Source organism: Capsicum annuum, chromosome 1, assembly GCF_002878395.1.
Source record: "Capsicum annuum cultivar UCD-10X-F1 chromosome 1, UCD10Xv1.1, whole genome shotgun sequence".
Lineage (NCBI taxonomy): Eukaryota > Viridiplantae > Streptophyta > Magnoliopsida > Solanales > Solanaceae > Capsicum > Capsicum annuum.
In genome coordinates, this window is record NC_061111.1 from 27,056,127 (window position 1) to 27,072,502 (window position 16,376).

A 16,376-nucleotide genomic window follows, 5' to 3' on the forward strand; every position below is an offset into this window, starting at 1 on the left:
GAGATTGACTGAAAAGGATATATTTGTATTACTTTAAAATTGTTTCGTAGGATAATAGAACCCTCGCAAAGTTTAAGTGTCTTTTTACAAATCCAGGACAACTTCAGTGGTGAATTTATGTCTTTTCTCTTAAATAAATATATTTTTACAATATAATTGATTCATCTTAAGAGAATATTGTTTGATAGTCTTACAAGCATTCATATTTGCAGGTTATTGTTTGATAAACTATTTAACATACACATAGTATTCCATGAAATTTTTGAATATCAAAATTTTAATTTGGAAAAATTAAATTAATATAATCTAATTAGCCATAAAACTTAGTTAAATTGACTCATAAAAATAAGGGGAGCAACTAAAAAGAATAGAGGGAGTAAGTAATTAATGTACACTTTTGCAGATTCACATTTGCATGAGAATAGTAATTGTAAAATTCTAAAGTTAAGTTTTCTTACTTTTATGTAGTGCGTGCTACTAAGTGAATATTTTATGACATAAAGTAATTGTAAGATTCTAAAGTTAAAATTTTCATACTTTTGTGCAGTGGTTGTTACTAAGTGAATATTTTATGACAAAGCTTATTAATGACAAGATGTTGGAAAGATATATGAATAGTAAGATTCTAAAATTAAAAAAAAAAGATGTTGGGAAGATAATAGAAATAGTAACTGTCATGCCATGTTTTTACAAAGGTTAAACAAAATATGACGTTATGGACTCTAAAAGAATTGAAATTTGTACAGAGTCGCCACCTAACTTTTAAAGAAAAATAAGAAAACCTATTTATTTGGCAATGCGTATAGCTAATGTTTTAGTCTGGGAAAACCTACTGAAACTCTAGGTAAGGATTCAAATCATCCCTAAGGGAATGGGTTAGGCACACTTCAGGATCCACAAACGGGGTACCCAGCTAGACTAAACTTATCAATGAGGAAAGAGGTATAAATATTTAAAATAATGTAAAAGTGTATGTGTATTAAGTGTAAAATAATTCTTTGAAAAAATATAAATGTTTAAAACTATGTAAAAGTATATGTATATTAACTATATAAATAAAATCTATTGTTATAAAAACATGTAAAAGATATGTATAAAAATGTATAAATTACACGTGAAAAAGAAAAGTATTTTATGATGTATGAAAGGAAATGTATTTTGATGTGCCATGAATAGAAAAAGTATTTACAAGTAATATTTTTATTTGATTAAAATTACGAAAAAGTAAAATTTATTTGAGAAGAAAAGACTACATAATTCGTGAATCACTTGATCAACTTGATTCTTCTATGTAAATATTAACGGCCTAAGTTTTGCTTAAAAGCGATGAAATTATGTTAATAAAGAATATCCCCGCCTGTCACCCAAAAAATAAAGTTTTCACTATCTTTTATCTTTATGTACAATTATAAAAACGAAAAATAAACTACAAACATAAAACTCGAGAATTATGTATAAGTGCTCGATAAAGTAATGAAGAAATAATCATTAAAGTAAGTGAAATTATGTGCACACACATGTACATATAGATGTACATATAAAAATAGTGTCTTGTTATAAAATGAGCTTGGATTAAGTTTTAGACTCGCCATGACTACAAAGTGGTTGCTCGACTAATCGACCGTCATAAATTGCCTTGCCAAGATACGAATCATAAAACCTTTTGTGGTGTCGTGGTGTTATAAAAGTTTTGTCATTGCCCGTTGTTTATTTTTATTACGTATTTGTATACGTAATGTTCGTCCTTGTATTTGTGAAGGCCTTGAAAATCGACGGCGAATTTCTTCATCGGCCATTGTATTGATACTTGATATGAATAAATAAACCTGAGTAAAATAAAGTCCGTCTTGGTAATGGGGTGGCCTCAAGTATCCGACGGAGAGATAATGTCATTGGCCAAACATTTATTTTTGATGTAAATAAGTAAACTTTGAGAAATAAAAATACGTCTTTTGTCACGGGGTGGCCTCAAGTATCCGACAGAGAGATAATGTCATTGGCCAAGCATTTATTTTGATATAAAATAGTAATCTTTTGAAAATAAAATCCGTCATTTGTAATGGAGTGGCCTCAAGTATCCGACGGATAGATATTTTCATCAGCCAAATAATTAATGGTATTTAATAACAATGAAAAATGATGAAAAATTAACAAAGTCACTGAATGCATTTCAAAATCATACATAGCAATTCAAACGATTATCAATGATTAAAATAATAAAATGACAAAAAGGTCAAAGTTAATGAATAAAAATGATGTAGCCATGACGAAGTAATTGAAAATAACAAAAATAGAGTAAAATTCGTAATTGTATAACAGAGTAATGTAATAAAATAGAAATAGTTCAAACATGATTGAAAAATGTGAACATTCACTGAGAAGTGACAATAACCATCATTAAGCATCCATAAACAAAGAAATAAGAAAATAAATTCACATAAAATATCAACCAACAAAACCCTTAAAAAATATAACGAAGATTGATGGAAATGAATAAAGGAAAGAAAGTCAGTGTGACACAAAGTTTCGGCCATGAACAGTAAGAAAATATGAATAGCAACAACAACACTTGAGAAATATATATATATATATATATATATATATATATATATATATATATATATATATATATATAAATGTAACCAACATAATCCCTAGTAAAAATGGTGGAATTTCACCAAAATAGGGAGCAAAAATTTATTTTATTTTATGTGTATATGTGTGTTTTTTGTGTGTTTGAGAGAGAAAAAGGAGAAAAAATTTGTGTGTATTTGTTTATTCTTGAGAGAGGGAAGAAATAAGAATATAATGTGTGTGTGATTAAAAAATGTGCATATGCATTTGTGTATTTTTTGGAGAGAAAATGAAAAATAAAAAAAGATTTTAGAGAAAAAATATGTTTGGGTGTATGAAAATGTGTGTGTAGAAAGAAAAGATGAATAAAATTGTCTTCCATCCTTGCCTATTTATAATAAAATTGGGCACTCCCTAATATCCAATGGATAAAGGGGTGTCCATTCTTTTTATAATAGCGCATCCTTTAGTCCTTAGGATATTGACCATAGGATGTTCATCCTTTTGACCAATAGATAGAGTTATTGTCCAAAAGATAGTGTCACTGAGTTGTCATTGTCAGATGTGACAAGACATTATGTGTATTCATTGTCAGATGTGACAAGACATTATGTGTAGTCATTATCGAATGTGATAAGACATCATTGTGTAGTCATTATCGAATGTGACAAGACATCATTGTGTAGTCACTGTTGGATGTGACAAGACTTTATTTTGTGGTCATTGTCGAATGCGACAAGACATCAAATTATCATACTATGTAAAATTAATTGATCCGACTTAGCGTTTGCGAATTGTAAAAAAGAATGCAGAAATTGATTTGTAATTAAAAAAATAAAATATTAAAAAATATAATTAATTTGAAAAATGATAAGAAAAAATATGATGTCATGTCGTGTACGTGTACAGATGATTGTAAAATATTAAAAACGATAATGAATTGATAGAAATCCTAATATAAGGAGGATTATTAATGAATTATGAAAAGTAAAAATATGATAACAAATTGATAAAAATCCTAAAGTAAGGATGATTATCAATAATTTGTCAACAATTATAAAAAAAATGTGAAAATTATATTTTGTGCCCTTTAAGGATCAAGAAGCCTGAAGACATTAATTTTAGGCACGAAGAGCAAAAATTGGGTGTCAACAGTAACAAACATGCGGACTTTAATAGTTACATGTAACTTTCTATGATAATTTTTTGTTCATATGTGAGAGAACTTGTATGAAGTTTCTTTGAAATTTAACATTTTTCATCTGTTTCTTCGAAGTTTCTTATTTTGTTTTAACATGTCCTTTAACACTCCATGATAAAAGAGACTAGCTATAAGATATAATAATTTTGAGATTAAATATAAAATTATTTTATCATACGTTTGATGGAAGATATTTTCTTAAGAACTTTATTATTATCAAAAGTTAACATATATGTTACAGAAGTTTATTTATCTAATTTTTTCTATGCCTTCTTGACCTCCTTATCGCTAATATTGTGATGAGTTGTCCGCCTCATGATCAGATGGAGTAACCATATGCATAACTGAATAATACGGACTTTGATTACCGTAGTTAGCCTCTTCTTGTTGTTGATCTAAACCAACTTCATCTTCATCACGGAGGTTAGCACCACACCGACGCGCTCTAACTCTAGCAGCCCGATGTCGAGGTCGTATTGGCACTATTGGTGGATCTTCATATTCTTCCAGCAAAGTATAGTTTGGAACTTCAGATCTAAAGTCAACCTAGATCCCTGAGCAACAACATTTAAAGCGCCCACAAAATAATCAACAATCTCACTTGTACTTTGTCTAACCGAATTCATTGTGGGATCTTGATGAATGTTGTGAGCCTGTTGATGTGAATGACGTAGGGCACGAGCCTATAACATGATTTTTTTTCAAAAAAATATAAGTAAACTAATGTGTAGAATATATATATATATATATATATATATATTAAAATTTTAGTTAACATACCATTGCTTTGTTTCTTCCAGCAGCATGTTGATAACCTCTTACCACATTATGTTTTGGATTATCTATTAGAGCACGCGAGTGAGCTATGCACTATTTACAATACATAGATTTGACAATCGTTACATTGACTTACGGTGCTTCATATATAAATTAAGCCCATTGAATATAATCTAGACAATTGTTTCAAATACTAGCAGTATCTCGAAGCTGAAGTTGTCTCTCTAATCTCATTGCAAATCTTTTATCTAGTGTAAACTGATCCATTCGAAAAATAGTAATAGGCTCAAGAATAATTTGTATCATACCAAATTGTCTCAAAACTCGATCAGTCATATGCCTCTCCCGATACATCCCATAAATGTGTGGAACTTTTGCCCTTCAAATATTGGATCCATATCGACACTATTCAAAAAGTCCAAAAGTAGTGGTGTTTGAATAAGGCTGCCACACAAACTAAACTAGCAAAATATAAAAATTAAATATTTAACAATTTAAATGCAATGCACGTACACTAAATTAGTTTATATAATAATACCTAAGCACTGGTAAGACCATCTAAAACTTTCCTACATATGAGAAACACTTTACGCGCATGGCAATCCCACTTCTCTCGATATTTTTATTTCTGTACAAGTACTATATATGACACATCTAAAGAAATGTAACGTGGCTGTGTAGGAATAATCCATTCCCAAGCCCATATCTTAAGCAACACAGATAACATAAAATCATAATTAAATCTTTAAAAAAAAGCTTGTATATTTTAAAATATTACGTATCTGTAAGAGTGAAATAAAAAATCCGCATAAATCATGGGTAATGACCATTGAAGTCCAATATAAATAATAGTATAAATATTCTAAAGCAGCCGCTCCCCAAGCTTATCTGGTCATTACATTAAGATCACGCATATCTAGTAGATAATACAAGCTTATCTTGTTACCTAAATTAACTGAAAAAGTATAACCCCCACACAACCACAATAGGTATAATCTTACTCTTTGTTGCACAACAATCTTTTTGGTCTCATCTGTGATCAAATTCAAATTATTTAAATTATTCATAGTTAGCTAATTCTTTCACTCATAACAAGCTACCTTTAAGATAATTTTGTAGAACTACCCAACCAGTCATATTTTCTAATAAATTCATCCACTGAATGTTATTATATAATTTGGCATCTTTCTGAAGTAGGGCCTCACCATTAATATTCATGTCGAATAGTACCTCCACATCTTGTAATATGATAGCACATTCGCCAATACACATGTGAAATGTGTGTGTTTCTGGACGTCATCATTCAACAAGTGCAGTAATAAGTCTTGGATCACACTTGATGTTTCCCACCTCTAGCACCCCTCTAAATCCGGATGAATTAAAGCAACCAAGAATGCAGAGATGTAAAGAATGCTCCTTAATATGATTTCAAAATTCATTATCAGTTCAGCGAATCTTTAAACACCCTGCCTATCCATTTAATTGGCCATCCCAAACAGCCTGAGAACGATGACTTGATTGAAGGGTTAATACATCATATACTTTTGGTCCCAGATGTACGTCTCCAGATAAGGAATTCATATCTGAAAACAACAAAAGGATGACAAATTCTCAAAAAATGTGAAGAAATTGTTAAAAGTTACATAAATATAAGAACTAAAAATTAGGGTTTTGTATAGAGAAAGAAGATTTTTTCTAAATAAATAAATAAATAAAATTTGCCCATAATGAACAAACTCTAGTTTTTATTTTTTTAAAATGGAGTTTGCCCACAAATGGACAAACCATAACTTAAAAAAAAATGAAGTTCGCAAACCCTAGCAGTGTAGTACATAATACTTACAAAAATAATACACATGTCAGTGGTTCAATAACATGGTTATTTACTGTTTTACAAAAATTGAAGATTAAATCTTCTTGAATTAATTGTAAACATAAAGATCTGTATAATTATATTTTTTCTCTACTAACTTATATTCTAAGAAAAATTTTAAGTCACTAAATTGAAATGTAAAATTTATTGAGGTTAATATAATGCTGAAAAATGTTTACTTTATTGAGCCAGACTAAAAGTAAAATAAAAAATTAACTTAAATTCAAAAGTAACTTGATATTTTAATAGAGTAGATGAACAAGAAAAATATATGAAAAATCGTGTCAACAAAATACTTGAGATTGAAGATATTAATGTCTTGACTTATAGAAAAAGTTTAAAAACTATAGTTTGCAATTCTTATGAGATTAATGTTATGAAGTGTACAGGGACTTCTTATATAGAGTAGGAATAGGTTTTCTATTCAAAAAATATTATACACCCTCCGTTTAAAAAATAATGACCTACTTTTCTTTTTTACTAGTTTAAAAAAAAATAAACTCTTTTATTTTTTATAATACTTAAAAAAAGACAGTCTGGTGCACTAAATCTACCGCTATGCGTGGTGTTTGGAGGAGGGCCCCACCACAAGAGTGTATTGTATGCAGCCTTAACTCAATTTTAAAATTTCACGTGGCATATTTAAGACCACAATATTAAAGTATCTTTTGATATATTTGACATAACTTTAATTTAGGACCACCAAAAAGAAATTACGTAGAAAACCCTAAACCCTAACAGTGACGACGATTCTGACTGCTTCTAACACCAGTGGGATTACCCCACAAGAGGATTTTCGAGCCCTTCCAACCCAACTTACCCCAAATAACCCTTTCAAGAATCAGATAGCGATTGAAACTCAAATACAATATGTTGCTATGCTTAAACCTAAAGATCAAACAACGTTACTATCAAAAGTTCCACCAAAGTCAATAGTTATGCTACATGGAAAGTCAAACATTACATGAAAATCATCAGAGGTGAAATCACTCATAATTCAGGAAAACTTGCAATATGCCATTGTAGGAAAAATTTTGTACGGTAATATGATATTAATATATCACGTAAACACATCCCTGGACAGTATGGAATCAAGCAAGAATGTACAATAGGAGTATTGGATACAAGACATATTTTAATAAGGTTGACAAGTTTGGAGGACTATGTATAGATGCTATCAACAATAACTTTTTATATTAAGTTCAGGGAGAGGTATTGATGGATGAGAACTTTTAAATAGGACCCATGATTTGAACCAGCTATTGAAACGAGAATAGGAGTTGTTTGAATTTCTTTACCAGATCCACCTCCTAATTTCTTTGCAAATGTGGCAATTCTCTCTATAGCTTCTGCTGTAGGGAAGCCGCTAACGGTTGATATGAATACTAGAAATAAAAAAGACCTAGTTGTGTAAAAGTAAAAATTAAAGTTGATTTTTACCTCAAAGAGTTAGAATAAATGAGGAAGATGCCAAAACATGAGAGACTAAATCAAAGTGAATCCAAATACAATATGACTACATGCCAAAGTACTACAAAGAATATTGTTTGCAAGGGCATGATGAGGATAGCTATTGTATCGTTCATCCAGAATTATATGATTCTAAACAGGAAGGGGGTTCGGGTGATAAAAAAGAAAATGAAAACGAGGAAATAAAGAAGACAAATGGTGGAACCTTGAATAATCAGAGGAACAATGGAAAGGTCAGGCAAGATCAACACAAGAAGGAATGAATGACCAGAAGAAACAAGTATAGGACAAAAAATATGGCCTTATTAAAGGGGAAATTAATTATAAGGATGAGAATTGTTTTAAGGCATTGCAGGAAGAGGAGGACGCAGAGATAGAAAAGAATAAGTCGGAAACTCCTAAGCAGCAAACCAAAGATAATAATAAGAGAGTGGAACATCTAGAAAAATAACGAGTTGAGAGTGATCAGGCAAACTAGTCCACGATATTAAGAAGTGAAGAAGATGCAGGAGCTATAGTTCCTGTTGTATTGAATAAGACATTGCCACTGGCTATTAAAGCAGATGATACTATGGATCAGCTGGATCTAAGGAATAATGTTGAGGACATTGTAAAAGAAGGAGATTTATCTCCAAAAGATGTAGACAAAATAAAGGAACAATATATGAAGCAGAAGAAGAAAGGTGTATGGGATTTAGCCGCAACTCAAGTAAATACAAGGCAATCAAAAAGGACCATTACAAAACCTATTAAGTATCAATAAAGGCTCTCATATGGCATATTATATCAGTGAACACTCAAAAGGCGTTCACCAGATTAGTAAACATGCACAAAAGGAATTATTTTTACTTTATAGGTTTAATGAAATCATTTCAAGACAAAAAATTGAAAGCTTATAAAAGGAAGCTAGGAATGGAGCATGTAGTATTCAATGAAAATGGCAAAATTTGGGCATTTATAGATGAAATACTGGAAGTAGCAATTGTGAGAGACTACATTTGTGGAAAAAATTGTATGACATATCTTAAGATTTCCAATTCCCATGGATACCTGGAGGAGATTTTAATGTTATTACTAGTAAGGAGGAAAAATTGAGGGGAATTCTGTAATGCCTCGGGAGTACACCCTGGATGTCACACGGTGCTTATGGTCACAAGTGATCACAAGCTAACCCATAAGTTGATACCTGTTATGAGCACTGAATAATAATAATGATAAAATATATATGTGTGGAATAACTGAATACACCATAAGGTTTTAAATACTAAAACATTTCTAAATCATAAGTCCAAAAACAACTGCCCAAAAAATAATAATTGTCTGAAAACTAATAAAAGTGAGGACAAACTAACTGACTGTCTGAAGTGTCCGAAAGCCTCTAAACCGACTGAATAAGAGTTGATAGGACAGGCCCTCAACTAACTCCATATGACTACTGAACTGAAATACTGGAATAACATAATTGGTCCTCAAAATATGAGAACTTATCACTGCTGATGCTGCTGATACACTGGAATGTCTAAGTTCGGTCAGGAACCTGAGCGTTCGGCCCTATGATATGATACATGATAGCACATGAAATGAGTATGCGGTCAGTACTTTGAATGTACTGTATACTAGATAGGGTTAGGCTGATATGCATGGGCTCATGTGCATGAATAATAACTGAATGAATGAATAACATGAGATAACTAATGCATAGTATGCGTGAAAGCTGTAAAATCTGAGAATGCATGACCAAGTGTACAACATGATACTGAAATAGTTTGTAAACTGGGATACTGAAATTTGAGTACTAATTTAACTGATAAGCTGAATGCTATGGTCAAGTAAACCTGGACTGACTTTCGAACTGAGATTGGACTGAAATTATGGGAGCTATCATCTAACCGACATACCCCAATATAATTGGGGTCCAACCTATGACCCCAGTTGGAAGGGTGTCAGTACCGTGTCAAGGGTACCAATACATGGCTGCCTGGATCCACTAAATTAAAGTTCCAAAGGACTAAAGAGTCACCCTCTACTGGCAGGTGCTCTAGTGAGATATACGCCAACCCTCAACATACAGGTTAACATCTCAACCTATATTGGCTACGTAGTTCTGAAATGCATGGACTGATACTAAAGTTCACACCCTCAACTGATAGGTGATCCCCCATCCCTAGATTCACTCGGTGCTAAATCCTACTCCCAACTAAACTGACTCGGATTACTGAACTAAGCTAAACTTAACTGAACCCATAACTGACTGTAATAACTGACTGAATGGAAAAGCTCATGGTATGACTGAAATCATTCTATAGGTACTAAAAACTAGGCAAACAGCTAAACTTTGGGTATTTATAACCCCAGGACTTGATAACAATAGCATTAGGACATACTAAAGCTTTGGGGACATAATAAGTAATTAATATTCAAAACTCAATCATTAAGGCATTTTATCAAACACTTTAGGGTCATGAGTTAAAGCATGGGAATGGTTAAAGCATGTAATACTAACATGATTATAATACTAAAACCATGGGTTAAGTATTTAAAATGCAAAAATCACCATTCAAACATGTCATGAACAATTCCAACGAAAATAATTTGTAAACATGATATATACATATATATAATCGAAATTTATGAAGTGTTGTGGATATAATTCCTAATAACATGTAAAGATCATATTTTTAAACTTGAAAATGGATCTTTGGACTCCATGGGTGAAAAGGACCCACGAATGAACATCTACCATACCTTAATTGAAGAATTAGTGAAAGTTTTTGATGATTTTCTTGAAGCTTGAGCTTGAATTTTGAAGAGGCTAGGGTTTGTTCTTGAGAGAGGATTACTTCTTTTTGAGAGAATTTGTGAAAAGAATGATTAATTTTTGCCTTTTGGGACCCTAAATCCCATGTTATGGCCGAGATAGGGTGAGGAAAATGACTCAATTACCTCCTGAGGACCCAAACTCATTAATTGAACCGAACTTTCCAACGCAAAATATGACTCATCACATTGCTCTGTCAACGCGATAGGTGACACGCCGCGTTGATCCCCACCAACACGATACCTGACATGCCGCGGCCATATTGTGGAACCTCGCTGTTTTGATCATCCAAACAAGTCTTAAACGTCGTCTGAAAAATTTAAAAACTCACTCGAGATGAACTATCAACAACCTCGACCATGAAATAACTTAGAAATTAATTTTCCAAGATCGAGAAGATAGAAAATAGGATCATCGAAGTATAAGGGGCTTTGGAAGTGACTAAGGCTGCATTTTTTTTTTTAAGATTCAGACGTCTGAATCTGAATGTACATCTGAATGATTAAGATGTTGTCTCTAGATCTGAAAACTGAACGATTAAGACTGTTTGTTTTTCAACATCTGAATGTGCAAAAAAAATTATTTGTATATATAATAAAATAAAAAATATAATTCAAATAAAAAATTAATTATATATTAGAGAAATATATAATTTCATACAACAAAATTATTATTTGATTGAGAAAAAATATTTATATTTTTTAGTGATAGTAGAGATAGTTTATAATGGTGGTTGCGGTGACAATGATTGATGTTAGTGATTAATAATATTGGTGGTGATAGTTGTGATGGTTGGTATTGTAGTGGCTATTATGATGGTGTCAATTGATGGTGGTGTTGGTTGTGATGTGACGTTTCTTGATGTTAGTAGTTTGAGGTGTTGAATGTGTTGGCTGAAACATGAATGCATGATGGTTGACGATATGTTGGTGCTAGTTGGAGATGTTGTTTTTTGTGATGGTGGAGATAGTTGTTAATAGAGATAAATTGTAGTGATGGTAGTGGTTGAAGTGGTGGTAGAGGTGGTGTTACTAGTAAAAATGGCGGCGGCGGCCGAAGAATGTATGGAGGTTGTGATGTATTAGTGGTAGTTAGTGGTGGTGCTAGTTGCGATAGATGAGTTGGTTGGTAGTAGAGATTGGCCAGTACTGATTGATGATGGTGGTGCTATTGATGACGGTGGTGCCGGTGAATATAATTAGAATAATAGAGGTAGTAGGTGTGGTAACGGTTGACAATAATGGTTGGTAGTGATATTTGTTGTCAATGGTGGTTGCGATGGTAGAGCTGGTGGTTGACAATGTTGGCAGTGACAGAGGTGGTTAGTGGTGGTGACTGCTGATTATAGATAGAGTGGTGAATATTATCCAACACCAGAATATCTCATCAGACCTATTAAGACTTGGTTCTAGATCTGAATGATTAAGACCTATTCAGACCTATTAAGAGCTAAAATCTCAATAAAAAATAAATGCACTTAATGGTCTGAAGTCTGAACCATTCAGATTCAGACCTCCATTAAGTGTAAACAAATGAGGCCAAGTCTTAACACTTAGTGAAATTCTCTAAGTCTTGGACCCCCTTTTAACATGCAATAGTAAGCTGAAATGAGTTAGATCTTACGGTGTCTTACAACTTCTAGTTATAGAAGCAAATGTTAGGGATTTCAATTACTGTATTAACATGTGTGATCTTGAAGATAAAGGCTTTACTGAAAGCAAATATACCTAGTGGAATGGTAGAATGGATGAAGATTGCATTTTCAAAAGGCTAGGTAGAGTGCTATGCAATGATAGGATTCATAGTATTTTTCCTTTAATAAAAGTAGAGCATTTGATTAGAAATGGATCAGATCATGCTCTGTTGCAAATTTCTCTCAACAATTCTAATGAAAATGTTACTAAAAGTTTTAAATTTCTAAATTTTTGGCTGAAAGAGGATTCATTTATAGGGGTTGTCAGGAAATAATGGCAAGCAGATTTTGTTGGTAAACCATTTGCAGTCTTTCACCATGAAATGAAAAGATTTAAAAGGGCCCTGGCTCAGTGGAGCAGAGAAACATTTGGCAATATTTTTCAAGAAATAACCACTCTAAAGGAAGTAATAAATGTGTTGGAGGTTTAATTTAAGGAGGATCATCCACAGGGGACCATGGAGAAACTTCATGAAGCTCAAGCTAATCCAAATAGGTATCTCAATAGAGAAAAGGAATTCTGGAGACAAAAAACAGGATTAGACTAGTTTAGAGATGGGAAAAGAAACACAAAGTTATTTCATACTATTGTTAATGAAAGAAGGAAAGGGCTAAAGGTGAACAAAATTCAAAATGAAAAGGTGAATGGATGGAGGAACGGGAATATATTATTGATGTTGTTGTGGTTTTTTATTAGAATCAATTTAAGAAGCATGAGAGTGACTCAGATTTTGACATTTTGAAAGTGTTAGCCGCTATTATTAGTGAAGAGGAAAGAGTTTTGATTCATGAAATCCCCTGCAAAGAGGAGGTACATCAAGCCGTAATGGGACTAAATAAGAACAGTGCAGGTGGACCTAATGGGATGAATGGAGCATTTTATCAAGATACATAAAGCATTATAGGGGAGGATGTGTATGATCTGGTGAAAACCTTCTTTTGTGGTGGTGAACTTCCTAGATATATTACACATACTAACCTAGTACTTATTCCAAAGAAGATGAATGTTACTACTTTTTCAGATCTAAGGCTAATATCCTTGAGTAATTTGTTAGTAAAATCTTTTAAAAGATAGTGCATGAAGGAATAAAGGCAGTTCTACCTAAGATAATCTCTAAAGAATAGGCTGATTTTGTTCAAGAAAGAAGTATAGCAGAAAATATACTGTTGGTGCAAGAGATTATTACTAAAATTAGGAAAAAAGATAACCAACCAACCTTGTTATTAAGTTGGATATGATGAAGGCATATGGTAGAGTGGAGTGGACATTTTTTATGAAATTTCTGAGAAAGTTGGGATTTACTAAAAAGTTAATTGACATGGTCTTTAGATTGGTTGAAAACAATTGGTATTCAATCCTTTTGAATAGCCAACCTAAAGGTTTTTTCAAATATTCAAGGGGTCTTAAGCAAGGGGATCCTTTATCTACTACTCTCTTCATTCTAGCAGCAGAAGTATTGTCAAGAGCTTTGAATTCTTTGATGCAAAATAAAAAATTTAAAAGGTTTGGAATGCCAAGGGGAGTCCAAAGATCAATTATTTGGCTTTTAAGGATGATATGGTAATTCTTTGTAAGAAATACATGAGAACAATGAAGTTGATTTCTAATGCTTTAGAGATTTATGAGAAAGCTTCTAGGAAAGGGTGAACAAGGAAAAAAGTACAATTTATTTGCAGCATAATACATCAGGAGGAGAGGTGGTAACTGCTGAGATGACAACAGGGATATTGAGGAAAAATTTTCCTTTTATGTACTTAGGATGCCCTATATTCTAAAGGAGAAAGCGAAAGAGGTACTACCAATAACTAATTCAGAAAGTTAGTTCAAAAATTCAATCATGGAAAGAAAAATTGTTATTATATGGAGGAAGGGCAGTTTTGATCAAATATGTATTATAGAGTATTCCTATTCACTGCCTGTCAATAATGAATCCACTATTGAATGTTCTAAATCAGATTTAGAGATTAATAGCTCAATTCTTTTGGAGCAGTTGTATTGGAGGTAGAAGTAGGTGCTGGACTAGTTGGAGAAATTTTATGTTTACCGGAATATAAAAGAAGGATTGGGTTTCAGACTGATGCAAGATGTGTCAACGTTATTATTCTGTAAATTATGGTGGAATTTCAGAACAAAGAAGTCAATATGGAGTTAGTATATGCAGAACAGGTATAGTAAGAAAGAACACTGCAATTTAGTAATATGGAAGGTAGGTGGAGGGTTACAGGTGTGGAAAAAATGCTACAAGCTAGGGAATTAGTAGAACATTAGATTGGATGGAATTCTAAACTGGGGGATGTGTCATTTTGGCATGATAATTGGACTAGCATGGGGGATTTGTAATACTAACACAGGGGAGAATATAGAATGGAGTGATTTTTACAATAAAGTTAGTGAAGTGGTTAAGATTGATGAATAGAAGAGAGAAAGACTGCAACACATTATTCCTCAAGAGATGTATGACTACATTATTCAAAACATCAATCCACCAAGGAGTGAAGGGACTAAAGATACTCCTGTCTGGATGTTTGATACTAAGGGAATATTTACAGTGAAAACAACTTGACAGTATATTCGACATAAGAAAGAGGAAAATAAAATCTATAAGTGGATATTGGTTATGTGATTGCCATTCAAAATGGTATTTCTTATGTGGAGACTTTGAAAGTTCAAGATCCCTGTAGATGATAGAATGAGAAAATGGGGGTTGGAAGGACCATCTAAATGTTGGTGTTGTGAGAATTCATCTCAGGAGACTATGACTCATGTCTTCTTTAGATCCAATATAGCTAACAGAATATTATCCTATTTTTCTTTTTTTACAGGTTTGAATACAGAAGACCTTTCTCTGAGAGAGGTAATAATGCTATGGTGGGGAGCAAAGGTTAAAAAAGAGCCTTCATCCAGATTACGGAGCTATACCAAGCTTGATAGTATGAGAGCTTTGGAAAAGAAGAAATAAGAGAAAACATGAAGGGAAGAGAATTACTAATCAAATAATCATTCATGATATAATGAAATCCATGCACAGATTGATTAAAGTAAGACAACCTAAGAGAACCTTTTCATGGGAGTGGCCAGGATTGTTAAAAAAGCTGCAAGAATTTGAACCGGGGTTGAAGATTACAAAGGTTACATGGGAGTTTCCACCAGTAGGTTGGATCAAATATAACAAAAGTGGAGCATCAAGAGAAAACCCAGGACCAAGTTCATATGCCTATTGTTTGAGACATGAGGAGGGGGATCTAATCTATGCAGAGGCTGATATAATGGACAATACTACAAATACATTAGCAGAAACTACAGCTTTGGTAAAAGCTAGTGTACATTGTAAAGAAGAAAATTATGACCAGGTAATTTTTGAAACAAATTCTTTGTTAATGAAAAAGGTACTAACAACTGAATGGGAGTGTCCATGGACCATATCAGAAATAATAGCAGATATCAAAGAAAACAAAAAGGGTAGAAATATTTTAATACAACACATCTTCAGAGAAGGGAACAAATTGACAGACTATCTTGCAAATCAGGCAATTAACAATAGAAAATGCAGATATAAATATTTTAAAAGCTTAGAACCAGTAGGTAAAAGGATAATCAACAGTGATAAACTACAGAGCCTATATCTATGAGTATCTCCATTAAGGGGATAAAAGGATAACGAGGCTAAAGCATATAGTTTTTCACTTTACATAATTTACAAAGGCCATTGGGGATACAAAAAAGTGAAATGCCAGCTAGACTAGGCTACTTCAGCCTTTAAAAAGGACCAGGTACTCTGGGAGGGGCTAGGGTCGATTTGGAAAAGATAAACCAGAAGATGAATCCCATCATTATGAGGCAGAAGTATTAAGCGTCCATTGCACTTCACCATGGATCCACCTGCACAAATTCCAAGGTCAGAGGAGAATAAGAAGAAAGTTGGTACAAGGGAGAGTTACCTAGTCATGACATTCATCATTCGTGATGAGC